Source organism: Calypte anna, chromosome 3 (genome assembly GCF_003957555.1).
Source record: "Calypte anna isolate BGI_N300 chromosome 3, bCalAnn1_v1.p, whole genome shotgun sequence".
Taxonomy (NCBI): Eukaryota; Metazoa; Chordata; class Aves; order Apodiformes; family Trochilidae; genus Calypte; species Calypte anna.
This window is the reverse complement of record NC_044246.1, coordinates 54,442,681-54,459,076: the sequence shown is the minus strand read 5'-3', so window position 1 is coordinate 54,459,076 and position 16,396 is coordinate 54,442,681.

The window sequence follows — 16,396 nt, the reverse complement described above, 5'->3', positions numbered from 1 at the left end:
ACTCTCCTTTTGAATATCCCAGTGCTATCAGCCAAAGATATAAAATTCAATGCTATATAAAATGAAGTAACATCTGTCCTGAAAAGTTAACATTATAATAACAAAATATTGAGGGATAACTCAATATTTTGAGCAATACTGAAAAAGTTGGTATCATAAAGCAAAGAACACTTTGGGAGGCTTTGAAAAAGCTTAAAATGGTTGTGCATAATAACAGGCTGAATAAATGTAGGAAAATGCAATTTTTTGCTCTTTACAGCAGTTTGCCCTTTTCATAATGTTATTTCTCATAGCTGCAGTGGTTTAGAGTGTGTTTCAGTAATTGCTTGAGATTGAGTTGCTTAGTCTATCTGTCACCAGTTGAACAGGAGGAACTAAAGGAGGGGTTTTCAGACTCTGAGAGGGGTGGAACACAAAGAGAGGGATCAATGCCCCCTCATTTCCTGCCATACTCTGTAATAAGAAATCCAACAGCTCATCCCTCTTTTCCTTTAAACCTCCTGCTCCCTGTGCTGCTGTCCATTACTACCAGCTTGCCATATATATATTTGTACATATTTGTATTCTTTGTTACCTTACCCTTTATGTTATTACCTTTCTCTTGTGTTATAAAATCTACACCCAATTATTTTCAGTTTCCAACTTAAGGTCTCTAGTCTTTATTCCCCTTCTATCTTCCCTTTGTGGGGGAGGAGAAGGGGATAGAGAGGAATTCTGTCATTAGGTTTGTGGCCCACCCAAACTGTTAAACCATGACACTCTGTGATCTTACATATGGCCATGCATGCTTCAAGAACACTGCAATTGGAAACAGAATGTGTTAACTAGTGTTAAACTAGCTGTTACCCTAACAAAATCCTAACTATTCTCAGTAGTCAATTGGTTGCAGTGTAGACATTTTTGATGTCCAGAATAAAATTTACATTTTCTCTTGCTATGTTAATTCCACAGACATCACGTCTTATGCCTCTTAGTAGGTCAGTGTCACAAGTAGAATCCTACAGCAGGCAATTTTTATTACCATTACATTACCATTTTAGCATGGTGAATTATGCTAACATTCCAAACATTTAAGTTAACACTAAGAAAGGAAGTATGTTGGGAAGAATTCAAGCAACAGTCTTTGTTAAGTATACAACTGTTCTGAAAGAAGTTGTAGGAATGACTACTGAAAAACATATCTGTGTGATCAAAATCAAAAGCCTGAAAACTACCAGCAAGAGTAACTTCTGTGTTTTCACATCCTTCCATTTGGCTGATATAATACATTTGTCTCTGAATGGAGATAAATTAGAATAAATTATGTGATTGTATTTCATATCTAAAATTCAGAGACACTTTTAAATGACTCTGTGAAATCAAAGGCTTCTTCTTGACAATTATGTCACTAGACATTTATGTCTGTTTGGCACTCTGCATTAAGTCATGGTTCTGTCTCAAAACTAGATGTATGTGTCTTCTCTGTCAAGATTTTTGACTAGGATAGTTTTTGAAGGGCATACTGATGCTTCACTTCTCTGTTTTCTGAATAAAAAATAGAATGATTCGAGCTCCTTTCAGTTACCAAGTAATATCAGACCATTTCATATCCAGGTTTTTCATGTGATTCAGTCATTTGTAACTCCTTCCATGCTTTCCTTAACTATTACACCATTTCTGAGCCATTCAGCACAGATACTGTAATCAGCAGAGTGGTTCTGCAATGACTTCTGTGAAGGATTACAGAACTGGCTGTCTTGCACAATTGTGTAGAGGCTTACTTTAGCAATCATCCATCATGCAAATGCAACTGCTCAAGCAAACTATACCCCAAAACTTGAAATAATAAAGTAAGTTGTCTACATTTCCTGGTCTTCTCAGAGCAACTCTGATATACTATAGTTCTGCGTGTGCTAAACCCCAGATGGCATTGCCATTAATTGCTGTAGAAATTTTATTAGCTTACTCAATTTAAATCTATTTTCAACTATAATATGAAATTATTTTGGAAGCTGTTCTTCCAAATAAAAACTTAATCTAATAAATTAACCTATAGTGTCACCTAAGTGTTTAGAGACAGAGCTGGATATAGGGCTGGCATTCCCGTCGGAGCTGAGTAATGTTTGTTTGGATATTTACTTGAATCTTCTTCAAGGAATATGTAGGATCTAATAACAACTTTAACTCATTGGATTGCCTAACCACTTGGGGCCCCACCTGGGTCAAATTATATGTTCTGTTGCAGCTTGGAAGAGGAGTCTTTACAGTCTTTTTACTAGGTACCTTAGCATTAGGACGCTCAGTGAGTTTTATAAGAAACTGATCGGAGGCAGCCCCGTACTTGCTGGACCATAAACACGTGGCTGCGATTGGATGTTCCAGTATTACCTTTATTTCACACTGAGCTTCATATCTTTCCTTATCTTTATCTCCTTCCCAGGTGCAAGAGGCTGGTGCCTTCCTTCTGACCCATATCCCGGGTCCCAGGTTATGTGTTAGTGACACAGGTCTCAAAGGTTTCACGGTTAGTTTGATTAGTTCACCTTCCTGTCTTTTCACGTTATTACTCTTGCACCCTATCTGGATTTCATCCCCTTCTTCCCCTGTTAAGGAATCTAATTGGCCTTTGTTTTGACTCCAGTCTTTTTGCTCATACAGCTGGTTGTTACGTAGCACATAAATGTTCAGGCCAGACTCGGGGTGTAATGCCACGCGTGGTGTACCAACCCATGGTATTGCCTTAACTATTCGTGCCCGAGCAATGTTTTGTGATAAGGTCATACTTATCCAGAGTCCAAGCATCAACACTAAAGGTTGCCAGTCCATAGTGTTGAGCTTCTTCAGGAATCTTCAGGAGTCTTCTTGGCAATGTTCAGGGGCCCTCTTGACCCGGGAGTAGTGGATCCAGGTGGGTCGCTCCTTAATTCGGACTGCGGTGAAGGTGGTGAGCAACACTTGAAAGGGTCCTTCCCATTTCTCTTGCAGAGGTTTCCCTAAAAGATTCTGAACATATACCCAATCACCAGGATTAAAAGGATGCAGTTTACAATCTGGCTGCTTAGGTTGTTGATCCATCACCACTGTGGCATTTTTATCAAAGTGTTTCCCCACAGCTATAACATAATCATACACATATTGATTACCTATTTGATCTACAGCCTCACTATTTACAGTCTGCATAGCACAAGGTCTCCCATATAAAATTTCATATGGACTCAGTTTTTCTTTTGACCGGGGCTTCACCCTTAGTCTGATTAGAGCAATAGGTAAGGCTTGGTACCAGTGCAAGTTAGTTTCTTGGCATATTTTTGCAATTTGTTGTTTAATAAGATGATTCATCTTTTCTACTTGCCCACTAGCTTGCGGTCTATAGGGCGTATGCAATTGCCATTTGATTTGCAGTGCCTTACTTATTGCTCGTACAATTTTAGCACAAAAGTGCGAGCCTCTGTCCGAGGAGATGCTCCTGGGCACCCCAAAACTCGGAATGATTTCATTAAACAAGACTTTTGTCACTTCCCTTTCTTTGTTTGTTCTGCATGGGAACGCTTCAGGCCACCCAGAAAATGTATCAGTCAAAACCAAGAGGTACTTATACCCCCCTTTCCTTGGGAGTTCAGAGAAATCAATCTGCCACACTTCCCCTGGGAATTTTCCTCTAGCAATTACTCCCTGGTGTACTTTTGTTCCCGTGTTTGGATTATTTTTCAAACAGCGCTCACATTGGGATGTGACCTGTTTTACTGCTGTGAATAGCTTTGGCCCTGCTATTCTAACTTTTAAATACTGATAAAGAGGATCTAATCCCCAGTGGGCCTTGTCATGTTCTGTTTTTACAAATTGCCATACTGATTTCTCTGGCAGTACCAGTTGTCCTGTTTCTAGCTGACCCCATCCATTATCTAACAGTTTACCTTTGTTCCTTTGCATCCACTTATGGTCTGATTCCTGGTACTCTGGTTGGAAATTAGTGTCTAATTCTTCTGGTACTAGGGCCAATACTAAATCATTGGATCTTGTAGCAGCAAGTTTAGCTTCTGCATCTGCTGCTCTATTACCTATTTCTGGAACGGTGTTACCTTTCAGGTGCCCCTTGCAATGCATTATGGCCACTTGGGTTGGGAGCTGAACAGCCTCCAGCAACTGTAGGATTTCTGCTGCATATTTTATGGGTCTTCCCTGGGCAGTCAGCAGTCCTCTCTCCTTCCAGATCGCTCCATGGGCATGCATGACAGAGAAAGCATACTTAGAGTCCGTCCATATATTAATCCTTTTCCCTTTTGCCAGCTCGAGGGCTCGGGTAAGAGCTATGAGTTCGGCCTTCTGTGCTGAAGTTCCCACAGGCAAGGGATTTGATTCGATTACCTGCTCTGTTGTAGTTACTGCGTAGCCAGCCATCCTTACTCCCTGTTTTACGAAGCTGCTGCCATCCGAGAACCAGTCGTCTGCCCCTTCGAGTGGCTCCTCTTTGAGATCCGGACGGCTGGAATACACAGCCTCGATGGTTTCCAGACAGTCATGCTCAATTGGCTCTGCTGACACTCTTCCTTCTAGGAATGATGCTGGGTTGACAACATTAGTCACTTGAATATTTATGTCATCTGATTCTACTAAAATTGCCTGGTACTTCAGGAACCGAGAAGGTGACAGCCAATGGCCACCTTTTTGTTCCAGTACTGCTGATACAGTGTGGGACACCAATAAGTCATTCTCTGGCCCATAGTAAATTTTCTGGCCTCTTCTATGTTTATGATTACTGCTGCCACTGCCTTCAGGCATGTGGGCCATCCTTTACTTACTTCATCTAGTTGCTTAGAGAAGTAAGCCACAGCCCTTTTGTATGGTCCCAGTTGTTGAGCTAGGACTCCCAGGGCCATTCCCTGGCGCTCATGTGAGAACAGCCAAAATGGTTTTGTTACATCGGGTAGGCCTAATGCTGGGGCTTTCATTAATTCCTGTTTCAGTCTTTTAAAGGCTGTTTCTGCCGCAGGAGTCCAGAGCAAAATATATTTAGACTCTTTCAGCAAATCATAGAGGGGTTTAGCAAGTATGCCGTACTGGTATATCCACAGGCGACACCAACCTGTCACTCCCAGGAAGGCTCGCAGGTCTCTCACCGTTTCAGGCCTGGGCATCTGGCAGATGGCTTCTTTCCTCGCTGTTCCCAGAGATCGCTGTCCTCCAGAGATCTCGTATCCAAGGTAGACCACCTTTTCTTGCACCAGCTGTGCTTTCTGTTGGGAGACTCGATAACCGTTTAAACCCAAGAAATTTAACAACGAGATTGTCCACTCAACACATTGTTCTTCTGTTTCAGTTGCTATCAGTAAGTCATCCACATATTGCAGGAGGGTGCCCTCTCCCTGTGGCCGTTCCCACTGTTCCAATTCTTTGGCCAATTGATTTCCAAATATTGTAGGACTATTTTTATAACCTTGAGGTAACACCGTCCAGGTTAGTTGTGTTTTTCTCCCTTTACCAACAAACTCCCATTCGAAGGCAAAAATCTTTTGGCTTTCTGGGGCTAAGGTAAGGCAGAAAAATGCATCTTTCAAATCTAACACTGTAAACCAGATCAGATTATCTTTTAGTTTTGTCAAAAGTGTGTAAGGATTAGCAACCACTGGATGTAAAGTCTTTGTAATCTCATTTACAGCCCTTAAATCCTGTACCAATCTGTAAGTTTCATTTGGTTTCTTGACTGGTAATATTGGTGTATTGAAATCTGATTCACATTCTATCAATAGCCCCAATTCTAAAAACTTCTCAATCAATGGCTCGATTCCCTTCCTATCTTCCAGCCTCAGGGGGTATTGTCTTCTATTCACTGGTTTAGCCCCTGGTATTAATTCGATAACAATGGGGGCAGCCTGTTTTGATCTTTCAGGTACATCAGTTGCCCACACGGACGGATATGTTCCATTTGTGATTCAGGTGATGTTATGATTATCAGATCCCGGTTTAACACAACTTATAGTCAGACTTAGGGCAGTTATGAATTGTTCTTCGTTTACCTGGAGTTCAAGTTTGTTTTTATCAAATTTGATTACAGCCCCTAAATTCTCTAACAAGTCTCTCCCTAGCAAAGGTTTTGGAGAGTTAGGCAAGTATAAGAATTGGTGAATCCCCATCTGTTTCCCAATTTTGTATTTAAGAGGTTTCAGGAAGAAAGCTTTTTCTGCTTGGCCTGTTGCCCCCACAACATGCACAAATTCATCAGATTTTGGTATTAATTCCTGATTTAAAACTGAATAGGTGGCTCCTGTGTCAATTAAAAAATCCAGTTCCTCTTTATTTTCCCCTAGCTTTATTTTAACCAGTGGGTCTGCTAGGGAATGACCCACCGGTCCTCTTCAGTTATCAGTGTCATGAGCAACTGGAACAACAGATGCCCCTCCAAGGTCTCTTTTTAGTTTAGGGCAGTCTCGTTGCCAGTGTCCCATTTGGTGGCAATAAAAGCATTGATTCGGGTCCACCTTATTTTGCTGAACGCTTCCTCTCCCTCTCATAGAATAACCACGCCCTCTACCTCTAGCATTTGGAAGCCTTGGACTTGTGTTTACTGCTGCTACGATTCTGGCAAGTCTCTTACTCTCTTTTTTATCTCTTTCTCGTTCCCTATTGTTGTACACTTTCCATGCCTCATTCATTAAAATTTCCAGATTTCTATTTGCGGGGTAATCAAGTTTTTGTAATCTTTTTCTAATGTCTGGACAACACTGCCCCATTACCAATCCTAGCAGTTGTTGTTTACCCATTTCTGACCCAGGATCTAAGGGGGTATATTGTCTCATTGTCGCTCTAAGCCTTTCTAAAAAGTCTGTTGGTGTTTCATTCTCTCCTTGTCTTACTTCAAACAGGGCTGCCCAGTTTACTGCTTTCGGTATTGCTCTTCGCAAGCCCTGTGCAATTAACCTTCTGTATTGCAGCAATAAATCATATTGGCGTGGGTTGTTTGGATTACTAGTTGGAAATACGACATCCACAGGCTCCTGTAGCAGTTCAGCCTGATCCTTTGCAGTTTGTAAAACAAGTTCTCTTTCTGTCTCTGATAATTCAGATAGCATTAAATCGATATCCCCCCAATCAATGTCTAAATTCTTTGCAGTTAATTCAAACCTCCTAGCGACTCCTTCTGGGTCTCTCCTTAAATTTTTCACGTCCTCTTTCCAATTATTAAGGTCACTTCTAGTAAATGGTATTTTTATCCGTGCTTGTTCTCCTAATTTGGGCATTACTTGCCGAAGTGGGGCTATTGTATAGCCCTCTGGGATTTCTTTTCCTCCCTCTCTTTCACTATCTCCGGTCTGAGTTTTTGCCCTTTCTATTTCCGCTTTTTCTGTCTCCAGCCTTGCTTTCTCTGCTTCTAGTTTTACCTTGTCCGCTTCAGCTTTAGCCTCTATCCTAGCTTTCTCTGTTTCTAGTTTTACCCTCTCTGCCTCTGCCTTAGCCTCTATCCTGGCTTTTTCTGCTTCTAGTCTTGCTGCTTCTAATCTTGCTCTTTCTGCCTCAGCTTTGGCTTCTACCTCAGCTATCTTTGCTTCTAATCTCGCTTTTTCTATTTCCGATTTTACTCTTTCCTCTATCTTTGCCATTTCTGTCTCCCTTTCCTTTTCCTTTCGCTCGGTCGCCCTTGTGTAATATGAATGGCTGGTTCCTTCTCCGGGATCATCTCTCAGGTTTTCGGTGTCTGCTCTGTTCTCTTTCTTCTTCACCTTTTTCCTTGTCTCCTTTGGGGCTTTCTCTTCGTCTTTGTCTCCCCCCGCCAACTTTTGCGAAACACATTCCAATTTCTTTTTCTCCTCACTCTCCAACTCCTTTCTTTTCTCACTCTCCAACTCCTTTCTTTTATCACTTTCCAACTCCTTTCTTGTCTCACTTTCCAGCTCCTTTCTTGTCTCACTTTCCAGCTCTGTGGAGCTACTGCTGCTTTCACATCCTAGCACTAGAGGCTGATATTCTTGGAGGCTAATGGTACTTTCCGCATCACTGCTTTTTTCCTTCAACTTAAGGCACCGTTTCCCTGCACTACAAGCATCACAACAGCGTTCCTTAACTTTGCTGTTCCTTTGATCCTGTTCTAGGGCTAAAACCAAGAGGTCTTGTGATACATTTACTCCACAATCCTTTTGCCATTCCGGCTTATCCCTTAAAGTGAGAAACATGTCTGCATATATCACTTCATCCCACCTTCCTCTTTTATGGAGAAACAACATAAGTTGTTGGATGGTATTATAATTTAAACTTCCCTCCGGTGGCCACTTTTCCCCATCATTTAGTTTATACAGCGGCCACCAATCTCGACAGTATTTCACAAGTGTCTCTTTCCTTATATTTCCCCCCCCCGGATTTCACCAAGTTCTTTCCAATGTTTTAAAATGCATCCCAAGGGGGTTTTAGCATCAATTTCCTTACTCTGTTCAGTCCCCATTATGCCTACTGGAGAGGTTACAACTGTGGGACCCTTTCTGGATTACCAAATTCTATTCAGATTTCAGCAACTTACAATGTCAACACCTTATTCAACTTATTCTAGTAGTCATGCACATCCAAATTCACACCAATCGCTTCGTCCGTCTCTGGCCGGCCCCCTCGCGGGTGACACGGAACCGCAAATCGGGACTCCGCACTCGCTTCGCAATTAAATTGCGTCTCAGTCACTCACTTTCACACATCGAGATTCACACCAATCGCTTCGTCCGTCTCTGGCCGGCCCCCTCGCGGGTGACACGGAAACGCAAATCGGGACTCCGCACTCGCTTCGCAATTAAATTGCGTCTCAGTCACTCGCACACACACGCACTTTCAGTCAGAACTCTGCACAGGTAAAATCTGACACACAACCTTCCACGTTGCTTTACCGCCTACGGTCACAAGATGTCACTATAAATCTCCCTGCAAACCCCCCCCCCCCGAAGAAAAAGCTATAAAACTTCTCTTCGATAGGGACTCGTAATTACCCAAAACAGTTAATTCTCTTAAAGAGCGGCGCACCAAACTCTCAAAACACCTAGCTTACTTACAAGCAATACAACAAAAATAAGATAATCCTCAATCACCATAACACAACAGAGAATAAGATAATCATTAATCACCATATGATCATATGACCGGCAGCATTACCAAAACCCTTTACCAACGCAATACAACACCGAGTGTATTTTCCCACTGCTGTGATCTTCAATTCTCCTGGGGAATTGCACCCCGGAGAGGGACGAACTCAGCGCTAGACAGGACTCCAATCCGTCAGCCTGGGGGCGTCCCCCGCGTCCCTGTGAATCCTAAGAGCTCAAACCTCCTGGGGGACTCTAACCCCCTGGGGGACTCTAACCCCCTCTTTCCTAGAGGCCTCGAAACCCAAACAAATATATAAATACCTTTTCAGTATGAGGAAGGTCTGGTGTCCATCGGCGCGTAGGAGCCAAGGGAGTAGGGGAGGCTTATCCGACAGAATTCGTCGGGGGGCCCCAAAAGCGTCCCCGGGCCCCCCCGGATCACGGCACGACGGAGTCCAGTCCTGCCGCGGTCGCCAAAAATGAAGCCGAAAAAGGCCAAACAAAACTGTTTAGAGACAGAGTTTGAGTCTTTAAACAGCAAAGGTATTTATTTTCGGATCCGGGGAACCCCCCAGCTTGCGCCGGACAAAGAGTTCCAAAGGGTTAAGGGAAAAGGGGTTAGGGTATTTATACAGTAAAAGGGGGAGGTTACAACAATACTACATTCTCAGTTCTTGCTGACTTCATTAGGTTGTTACAAAGCAATATTGTTACAAGACCCCAGCCATAATTTCTTCTTATCCGTTGGTGATGATATCTTTATAGTCTTCTTGTGCGGATGTTCACATCCTTTAGTGTCCAGCTGGCCTTGGCAGTACCTTGCTTTTAGAACAAGACTTGTTTTAAGAAAAGAGTTACAGAAGAAAAGACTTACACTTTAATTATTTTGCTAGCTAGAAATTAATCCCGTTAGGACCTTGTATTGGTTACATTGTTCTAGTAGAAAAATGACATGTCTCAGCTGCTTTGTATGGGAAAGTGAAATGTCTCGGCTGCTTTGTTAGCTTCTTTCTCAGTTTAACCCTGAATTATTAGTAGTTATGAACACAAATTCATTAGCATATATTACAAGTCTTAATTTTTCATTAAGTAATTCACATAAACAGTTTGGCCTGATCCACTCTCTTCTTCATAAGATATATTGCTTTTTTATTATTTATTAGAATGGAATCAATATTTCATCTTCAGACAGCTGCAGCTACATGTCACATGTCACACTGTACATTTCAGGGCAGCTTCTTTCCACAAAATGGAGGCAGAAATGTTTCTGCTTTCTGAGGAGTAGAGTGCCATGTTTGACTGCCAGGGTTCTTTTTGTTTTCTTGCTGGATCTCAGTGTTCCTTGGTTAGACTTGAGAGTTTGTTTTAATTATGGTGCCTAGTACTCGACCAGCCTCCCCAAAGCCTGCTGTGCTTTTTGGAACCCTAAAATTCCAATATCTGTGGAACATGCTCCAGATATTCCTATCCTGGTCCAACATGTCACATTTGCCAAAAGCTGTTAAAAAATAATAAAAAAGTTTCTGAATATATTAGTTCTATTATAGGGGAACTGTCCAGCCTCAGTGGAGGTTCAGAACATAAACTGTTTCTTTGCCACAGCCACCTTGACTAGCATAAATTACAGGAATGAGAATTTGTTTAAGTTGAAAACTTCAGTACTAAGCAGTACTTTCCACCTTATTACTGTGCTCATGGAAATCTTGAGGAAGGGTACAAAATTATGAGCTAATATTCGTTGCAGTGAAAGGAAAACTTTGAAATGTCTGACCATGAGAAATACGTGCTTCTGCTAATTACAAATTTTTGTTATGATGTAGTTATGGCACCCAAGCATAGATATTAGTGTGCTGTAAAACCACTAGGTTTTGTGCTGGTTATTTCAAGAATGTGATAGAGTTTGCTGAAAAGTAAACTGTTAAATATATATGGAGAAAAAATTAGTACTCAATAAAAACCAAAATTAATGATCAAATTGCTACTAAGGAATACAATTAAACCTCTTTTTGTATCTTGCCTGTTGTCAGGAAGTTACTTTGACCATGCAGTTTTCTATGTATGATGACTTCATATAAATATGCTAGAGCTGGGTACAAGAAGCATTGTATTAGCAATTTGATCACAAAGACTAATGGTTTGCTTTGGTTTTTTCTGATTTTTTTTTCTATTAAAAGATAAGTTCCAATTTACAAGCCAAGAGTAGCAGTCCTACTCATGCTATCTGACCTTTTCGATTTCCAATGATTATTTTTCTGTACAATTGACAGCTGTAGCCTACAAGGCAAAGCAAAATACTTCTTGCAAAATGCTAAAATAAGACATCCAGAGAAGTCTTATTCTGCAGCCTATTCTAAATAATATTTGCACATGATCAATTGTTGACAGAGTGTTTAACAGCAGTATGGCTAACTGGGACAGAGAATAACCCCATCTTCAAGTGACAGTGTACATGTCCCTTCAAACTGCCAGTGCCTTTGTACTGTTTGAGGAAACAGGGTGTTTTCAAGCCTCTGCAGTGTGCAGCTGGCAGACAGTAGATCTATGTGACAACTGTTTTTTTTCATTCCTGTGTTTTCACAGAACCACAGAAGTGTCACAGTTGGAAAAGACCTCTGAGATCACTCAGTCCAACATTCCCCCCCCCAAATTAATATATATACATATATAGATTTATATATACATATATTTATCAATATCTTTATCACCCACCACATTTTGGTTAGTAATGGCAGCAAAGGGAAGGCCAAAAACTCCTGAGAACAACTCAAGTAAGCTATCAAAAGCTTTTTGTCAGATCAGAATTTAAAGTCATGACACTTTAAGGTCTGTGGGCTCCAGGGACAACTCTCTTCACGTTCTCTTCAGCCTCCTTTTCTGAAAGTGACAGACAGTGTGCTGGAGGTAACACGTATATACCTGGCAAGTCTGGCTGTCTCTCACAGGATTCTTGAAAAACTGCAGACAGTTCTTGTCCCTTCAGAGAGACTAGACATTTTTTCAATGACAAACCAAATCGAATTATCCTGTTTGTTTAAAAAATTGCAGGCTGGAATGATTATTGGCTGCATTAAAGGAAATGAGCACATATAAACAACAGGTAAAGCATGGAGGTGAAGAATAAAGGTTGGAAATTTGTGGGTTTCTGATTAAAAATAATGAAGGCTTTTTTTGTCGTTTTAATAAAGACATTAAAAAAGCAACTCTACGACTAGATAAATCTGGGAATGTACCTCTATAACAGTAGCTTTTACCTGAGGTTCTGAGATGTAAGGTTGTATTTGCATCTTCATCCACAGCTGTATGCAGCACTATGTCACAACACCAGCTATATGCTACGACATCTTAAATAAATAGGATCTCTTCAAGATACGCTGTGTCACTCTATGTATTCAAGAAACATGAGAATATTTTGGATTGTGTCTAGACTAAATAGAAAAAAAGAGAAGATGGTCAATTTTACTCCCACAATTGTCAAGGCTGTTCAAAATCATAGAATCATAGAATCACAGAATGATTAGGGTTTGAAGGAACCTTAAAGATCATCAAAATCCAACTCCCCTGCATGGGCAGGGACACCTCCCACTAGACCAGGTTGCAAAAGGCCTCCATCCAGCCTGGCCTTGAACACTTCCAGGGAGGGGGCATCAACAACCTCCCTAGGCAACCTATTCCAGTATTTTACTACCCTCTTGGTGAAAAGTTTTTTTCCTAATATCTAACCTAAATGTATCCTCTTTCAGTTTAAATCCATTACCCCTTGTCCTATCACTACCCTCTCTGGTGAAAAGCCCCATCTCAGCTTTCCTGTAGGCCCCTTCATGGACTGGAAGGCTGCTACAAGGTCTCCCCAGAGGCTTCTCTTCCCCCGGCTGAGTAGCCCCAAATCTCTCAGCCTGTCTTTGTAGCAGAGCTGCTCCAGTCCTCTGACCATCTCTGTGGCCCTTCTCTGGACCCTCTCCAACAGGTCTGTATCTTTCCTGTGCTGGGGGCTCCAAAGCTGTACACAGCATTCCAGGTGCAGCCTCACAAGAGCAGAGCAGAGGGGCAGCATCACCTCCCTCTCCCTGCTGGCTGGACTTGTTTTGATGCCCCCCAGGATGTGGTTGGCTTTCTGGGCTGTGAGCACACACTGGTGTCTCATGTCAAGCTTCTTGTCCACAATCACCCCCAAGTCCTTTTCCTCAGGACTGCTCTGCATCTATTCCTCCCCACAGCCTGTGTTTGTGCCTGGGGTTGTGCCAGCTCACCTGGTGCTGGACCTTGCACTTGGCCATGCTGAACTTCATGAGGTTGGCATGGAAGCACCTCGCCAGCCTGTCAAGGTCCCTCTGGATGGCTGTCATGTCCCATGATCCGAACCAGATGACATCTAAAGGAGATTCCACCTCCCAGGCCAGGGTTTGCTTTTGAGTGAAAAGTGAACCTTTGAGGGTGCACTGGAGGAATGAACCTTTTGGACTGGTTATACTTGGCTGTGTGATCTTTCTAATTAATATCAGTGTGATTGAAATCACCAGTGAGCACCAGGGCACAAAATGTCTTACTAAATGCAAAATCAAGATGGACCATAGCAGAGCTTCATCATTAAGCCCCTGCCCTACAGAAAGTGCAGTGAGCATGGGGACTGGCAATGAGCTTTCCTACTTCTGCAGGCATTATCCTAAGAACAAAACACTCCTGGTGTCCTGTCTGAAGTGTGTCCCCATGAAGGGACCTGCGCTCATTTGTCTCAACCAGAAGGTGCTGCAGCTGGAGGTTTTTCTCCCTTTTTCTGTGTGTAAGGGACTGCAAACATTCAACAAACCACTTCCAATATGATGAGTGTAAAGCACAAGCCCTATAGCAGTATAGCAGCATCCATTTTACTTGACTGCATATTAATACGGTTATTTGTACCTAGCCTTTATTTTTAAGAAATTAAGGGATAAACTTGGAAAAGTGGAATATAGTGGAACTGTAACATCACTAACAACATAGTAATTATAAAGATTAATGTAATATTTCCTTCATATGAAAGAACAACAGTAGTTGACATTTATGTCAAAAGAGATATATAATTATTTAATGGTATTTTTCCAGATTTTTTAAAACCAGAATAAATTATGAAATTTAAGTTTTTTAAAGTATTTTAAGATTTGTATTTGCTTCAAAAATAATATATATTATATATACTTATATATCTATGATTATAGTTTGTTTATACATGCTAAGAGCTTAATCTGAGAAATTATTCTACTACCTTAATCTCTAGCAAACCAAGCAACCTCAGAAATAGCCTCTTTAAGCAGATGCAGCTGTTGTATGACTAGTGATCAAATTATCTATCCTAGAATCTGCAAGTGGGCTTTCAAGGACTGTGATCACATAAGACCCATTAAGCCCATCACTGTCACTTCTCACAATCTGGGTAATTGAGTATTAACACACTTCACACAAAAGTCCTAATAATAAACCTGTGCTTGCACCATGGAGCTTATTAAGCAGAGTCCAGCTTTACGGGCTGTTTACGATTTTTCTGCATCTGCCTTTCCTGTCAATCTCTCTGCCTGTATTTCTGCCGAGCTGCACAGCCCTGGAGTTTGTGTCCAAGAAGCCCTGGTGGGTTCGGTGAGGATGTGATGGGCAAAAGCTTGGGAAATTCGGGCTGCTCGAACGAAAAAGTGTACGGAATTTGGGTAACGACTTGCTCTTTACCTTTTTTAAAAGGAAATCCAAGAGGCTTTAAAGGAAGCAATGTGTCCAGTACCCCGGCCCGAGCCAGGGCCCCTAACGAGCCCGCCACCCGCTCTTCCAGGCCGTTTTCCCGCCTCTGGCGACACACCGTGGCCGTCGCCACGTACTCACTCCCTCTGAGGGCGGGAATAGGAACCGTGAAACCTCTGGGTCAACAGGCAGGGTCCCGAGCCAAGGGGACGTCTCTAAACCAGGACCAGTCCCTTTGGGTGGTTCTTGGAGGAGTGGGTTTGTGATGGGAAACCCTTCTCTTTTGAGACGGGGACACCACACTAGGAGACTTCCCGGGATCGTGTGTGTTCACCCTCCTTTCGCTGAGTTATTGCTCTTCTGAAAGCCCTAGGCAGAGCCCTCGCTTCTTTGGGTGACCGGTTCTATCTTCTGGAGCCTGAAGTGAGGCGTTTCCCTTTTGTGTGTGAGTGTGCCCAGGCTTTAGGGTCACCACTCGTGTTGTCCTGTAGGGATATGACAGGACGGTAGTAGTGGGGGAGGGCGTGGTGCCTGGAAGAAGTTGCCAGAACGTTCGCCAGCTCCGAGCTGGACCCACTTCCGCGGTCGACTCCGTTAGCTATGTTGGGTGTGTCGCTGTGGTATTTCAGAAGGGGAAAAAAAGAAAACCCTCAGAGACCGTCAGGGGAGGAGTGGGTGTAGACACCTGGGTCAGTGAGGAAGGAGGGGGAGGAGCTGGGTCAGAACAGAGATTTTCCCCGCAGGGAGATGGCAGCTATCCGCTGCAGCCTATGGAGGAGCACGGTGAGGGACCTGCAGCCCGTGGTGAAGACCCATGGTGAGGCAGACTGCTGCCCCTGCAAGACCACGGTGGAACTGATTCGGAGATGCGGCCCATGGAAGAGCCCGCACCGGAGCAGGTGGCTGCATCCGAAGGAGGCCGAGACTCCGAAGGAAGCCCGGCCTGGAGGAGGCTGTTCTTGAAGGAACCCTGCAGAAGGGGCCCAGGCGGCAGCAGTTAGTGAAGAACAGCGGCAAGGGTTTTTCCGATACACCGGTGACAACATGGTGCTGGTAAGAAAAACAAGTGCGGCAGGATGGTATGGTTACACAAATCTGGCATTTGCTTTACTTCAAAGAGAAACTGGGGAGAAATTCGGTATACTAAAGGCAAAACAAATGTTATTTCTGATGTTTTTGCAGTTACAATTTCTTTTATTTTTGGATTATCAGAATGGAAAAACAAAGAAGAGGCAATGCATTAGCCTCGCCCACGCTACTGGAGTGCTAGATATCCAGGATACCATCACCTCCAGGATTACCACTTCGAAACAGCAATTTACCACACCAGCAGTGACAAAAGTGAGTCACACAAGCAGGTGCCCTGCTGTGCCAGCTCCGTGACTGACATTTCATCATGAGTATTTCATTTCTTTGAAGCCATCATCTTTTCTAGTACAGATGAGAACTGTTTACTAAGCTTTTTGAGCCTGGTTTTCCTTGCCACATGAACAAGTGTGTTCACAGGCCGACAGTGGTTCTGTAAACTTTTATATAAAGATAAGCAGAAAAAGGAGAAATTGAGATCTCCTTTTAAGTGGAGAGACTGCCTTGCCTTAAAATACCCAGACAGGCACCATACATAAACTTGTAACACTCAGCCCACAAACCCAGATACA